General features: G+C 40.2%; 1 long non-coding RNA gene across 1 annotated transcript; it reads right to left on the bottom strand.

The window, feature by feature from the left end:
• Positions 1 to 907: 907 nt before the first annotated feature.
• On the bottom strand, positions 908 to 3,873 carry LOC113603259 (uncharacterized). The gene is made up of 3 exons (XR_003424832.2): positions 2,886 to 3,873; positions 2,303 to 2,406; positions 908 to 1,911 (listed from the first exon to the last, which is right to left on the bottom strand). It is a non-coding gene; the product is annotated as an uncharacterized LOC113603259 (long non-coding RNA).
• Between the last annotated feature and the right edge of the window lie 755 nt (positions 3,874 to 4,628).

Below are 4,628 nucleotides of genomic sequence, written 5' to 3'. Positions count from 1 at the left end.
CAGTAATACTGAAGGAATGTTTTGGTGGACAATAATTATTACGGACAATTAATTTGGTGGACAATTATCACAAGTAGTTAGATTTAAAAAGTAATAATACACATTTCCTGCCTTCAAAGTTATCACAGGTTTGGTGAGGAGACAGATGAATATTTAACTAGCAATGAAAAAGGAACATGCTGTAAGAATACAAAGAAAAGAATGACTCAAAATTTAAGGTACATATGAATCACTTGAGACTCTTATTAAAATGCAGATTCTGATTCAGTAGGCTTGGGGTGGGTGAGACCTTTTTTATTTTTTTAAGTTTATTTATTTTTGAGAGAGAAAGAGAGCAGGGGAGGGTCAGAGAGAGAGGGAGAGAGAGAGAATCACAAGCAGGCTCCTTGCTGTTAGCGCACAGCCCATCATGGGGCTTGATCCCATGAACTGTGAGATCATGACCTGAGTCAAAATCAAGAGTCAGACACTTAACTGACTGAAGGGGTGGGTGAGACCTTGACATGTGCTTTCTTAACAAGCTTCCAGGTGATGTCATACTCCAGGTCCTGGGACCACACTTTGAGTAGCAAATAGTTGCAGGTTTGGCAGAGGGAATGACAGTTGAGCTATACGTATGTGTTATGGTGATTAAGACCAGGTTTGGATGTTACTGGCTGATTTAAACTGCCTATCTTTAGGGGCACCTGGGTGGCTCAGTTGGTTAAGTGTCTGACTGTTGATGTCAGCTGAGGTCTTGATTTCAGGGTTGTGAGTTCAAGTCCCACACTGGGCTCAGTGCTGGGTGTGAAGTCTACTTAAAAAAAAAAAAAAATGCTTACCTTTAAGCAAGATTTTTAAGACCTTAAGTAAGGTTACTTAAGGTAACAGAGGTAATTTAAGGTTACTTAAGGTAACAGAGAACCTTACAGAATTTAACAATAAAAGAAGCCAAACAACACATTTGGCTTATTAATGCAGGGGGTCAGCAGGTTTCTTGCAAGTTTGATGAGGCAAGGCTCTGGTTCTATTTTTCCCTGATTCTCTTTGCTCTGCCCTTTGTCTTCAGGCTGGCTTCTTTTGTGGTACAGTGAGAATATGGCAAATTTACCATTCTATAAGGAAAATGTAGTTTATCATTTTTTTTTCTATAACTGAATATTTTTTATGAGCCTCCACTCCAGTGTGTAGCAGGGAAAGTCTTTGCCTTGACAATTAATAATACTTCCACTTCTTTGGTAAGAATTTCAAATAAATATTGTACCTTGTGGATTTTCTTCTCATTCTACATAACTTACAGAGTAGACTCATAGTGATAGTGGTAGGAGAGGCTATGTGCCCTAAAGGCAATGGGGGAGAGAGTGCTTGTGTTCAAACTTTGTTTTCTGTATTTTTACCCATCACTGTTTCAGGATGTTTGATACTTGCTTCTGATCTCTTGCACTGGTATCTACTGTGGCTCAGCTGCGAAGCCTCTTTCTCCCTTGAGGATGCAACATTGCCCACCGAGGTTCAGCCACGTCCTTTGTCTTTCCATTCTGTGCCTTTAAAATGGATGCTCTTGTTCTCAACTTCCCCAGAGCATGTGAGTTATATGCTTTGAATTTGACAAAAGAGCTGAGAGCAGGTCTTTCCTTTCCCTATCACATTACCATGTTTTATTCTGGTGGGATCACACCCATATTGTCTTTTCCAATGACAGAAAATCTACTCTACTTTCAACTTTATCCTCAACCCCATGCTCATGAGATTTTTATCTTGAAATACATGCATATCTGATTCCTTGTTTCCACTGAGTCAGAGGACTTTCTCCTTCTCCTCCTCCCCCTTCTTCTCCTTCTCCTTCTCATTCTTCTCCTCCTCCTCCACCTTCTTCTTCTTCTCCAGATAGGACTCCTCTTACACATATTCTGACTCTTCTCTGGATTGCTCCTGCATTGTGGCATATGGAAAAATGCCATATTCAGACTTTAATGTTTTGACTTTGATATTTAACAAGATATTTAGAATACACTTTTGTGAATGAAGCTGAACTGTTCAGACAGTTGTCTTGTTAAAGAATCAAATAATAATTTTACTTGGAGACTTGAAGCTGAAAATGAAAACTTCGCTTTAGGTGGTATCTATCTTCTATATAAAGAAGTGAATGCCACTGATTCAGTGAATGGGTAGTGCACTGGCTTTTCACTGTGTCAAGGTGGCTAGGCTGAATCCCTTCCCTGTATGTTTCTAGCTAGAGTAGACCACAAGGGAGATTCTTATGGGAGATTTCAAGGGCAGAAGTGAAGCAGCTACCTTGTAGCCCACATGTCTGGTCCCTTACCTGCTGGCTTTGCAGCTGCTCTAACTTCCCTTGGATCCTCTTTCAAAGTCTCCAACTCTTGGGCCAGGTATAAGTATTTAGCTCCCTGAAGAAGGCCTCGGCTTCTGCAGGACATCAGTACCACCAAAGTCAGAAGCAACAACAACTAACATGGATTTTGGTCCATCCTCCTGATCTCCAGCTTAGGGCCCAACGTGTCCTAACTGTCTTAGATTTTGCAGCCATCTTCCCATGCTGCCTGACTGCTCTATGAATTCAAGCTCCACATCTGACACAAAGAAAGAACCTTACAGAGACTGCTTAAATCAGTTCTCTTGATTGCATAATATCAAATTCCTGTAAAAATATACCACATACACACACACACACACACACACACACACACACACACATTTTCTAGTGTTTCTTTCTCAGAACCCTGCTGTAATATGTAAGGCAATAATACTTTAATGAATATAAAATTACGTCCCCAAATATTCTTTAAAAATATAATTTCTGCTATGGTAGCAAAAGGCTACAGATGTCTCAGGTCTTACACTATCACACCGCACCATCCTGGAAAAAAAAAATCTACTTCCCCAACCTGTGCTTCACTCCAATTGGAACAATTTAAGTCACGCATCCACTTTGAGTCAATCACTAGTCCTAAAAAAAAGAAAGAAAAAAAAAGCATTGATTGGTTTAGGCTTTATTTAAGTGTCATTCATAGACTAATCACTGTGACAAGGTGAGTTGCAGGATTGCAGTAGCAATAGCTAATCGTGGATTTTCCCTGTCATCTGACATGCGGCCATTTTATACTTAAGTATGCTTCCCATTGACTTGAAAGATTAACGTATCATGTACTTGGACAGACAATTGTCTGGAAGCCATTTTGACAGTCTTCCAGTTCAACAAAAACTATTAAACTGAATCACGGCATTGGTTAGAGTTGTCAGAGACAGAAGACTTTCTCATAGCAAGTACTGTGGGTCCATATGTCCTCTCAGTAATGGGGACTCAGCCTCTGATTTGTCTTCTGAGGCTCTACTTCAGAACAAGCCCCTCAACTGTGTAACCTGATAGGTGGACTGTGAGGGGATCCCTTGATAGTTTACCCAGCTGCTGTTTGGTCTTTATCTATAGACGTGTAACAGTTCTATTGCAACATGCATCGTTTTAATTTCAAGTCCTAAAGTCTCTTCTTGTTTAAAGAAAAACTGGAGTTCTTCTTTCTATTTTCCGAAAACCCATCAAAAGGGAAAGGACATCCCACACAGAGGAAAAAAAGTTAAGTCCAAAAGTAAGGCTGGGCCTAAATTCCCTGGCCATCAAGACAGAACATAGGAAAGAATATACATGCTTTTAGATAAGGCTTTATATCTTCACTGGGTGGTAAACAAGTGTGTTCACTTTGAGAAAACTTATCTGTGATTTGTGTACTATTCTGTATGTTATTTCAATTAAAATCAGTTTTTTAAAAATCATACATTGGGGTGCCTGGATGACTCAGTCAGTAGCATATGACTCTTGGTCTTGAAGTCATGAGTTTGAGTCCCACACTGGGTGCAGAGATTACATACATACATACATACATACATACATACATACATACATACATAAAATGAAAATAAAAATCATATACTAAAAGCTAATATTCAAACAAAAAATTCTGACTAAAATAAAAAAGAGATTTATCAGCTCCCAGATTCACCTTTAAAGGATGAGGAGGATTTTGATAGGAAAGTGGAGAAAGATCATGAGTTCAGGTTTTTGGGGGTGGTTTTCTTTCTTTTTTCTTTATTAATTAAAAAAAAATTTATTTTTGACAGAGAGAGAGAGAGAGAGAGAGTATGAGCAGGGGAGGGGCAGAGAGAGAGGGAGACACAGAATCCAGAAGCAGGCTCTAGACTCTGAGCTGTCAGCACAGAGCCCGACGCGGGTCTCAAACTCATGAACTGGGAGATCATGACCTGAGCTGAAGTCAGACGCTCAACTGACTGAGCCACCCAGGCGCCCCTCTTTATTAATTTTTAAGGGGACTAAGAAGACAAACTATTTGATTAATCTGAGGGTGAGAAGTATCTTTTTCTCAGATGTTCTCTCTCTTTTTTTTAATGTTTTATTTATTTTTGAGAGAGCGGGAGAGACAGACAGAATCCGAAGCAGCCTCCAGGCTCCGAGATGTCAGCATATAGAGCCCGAAGCGGGGCTCAAACCCATGAACCATGACCTGAGCTGGTGTCAGATGCCTAAACCAACTGAGCCACCCAGGCGCCCCACTTTTTCCCAGATGTTCTGATGAGGCTTCTCATAGCCCTGAAAGGTTATCAGCTGATGCAAGCAT

The sequence above is a fragment of the Acinonyx jubatus genome, chromosome A1, assembly GCF_027475565.1.
Source record: "Acinonyx jubatus isolate Ajub_Pintada_27869175 chromosome A1, VMU_Ajub_asm_v1.0, whole genome shotgun sequence".
In the NCBI taxonomy this organism is placed as follows: domain Eukaryota; kingdom Metazoa; phylum Chordata; class Mammalia; order Carnivora; family Felidae; genus Acinonyx; species Acinonyx jubatus.
This window is presented reverse-complemented; position numbering and strand designations above follow the sequence as displayed.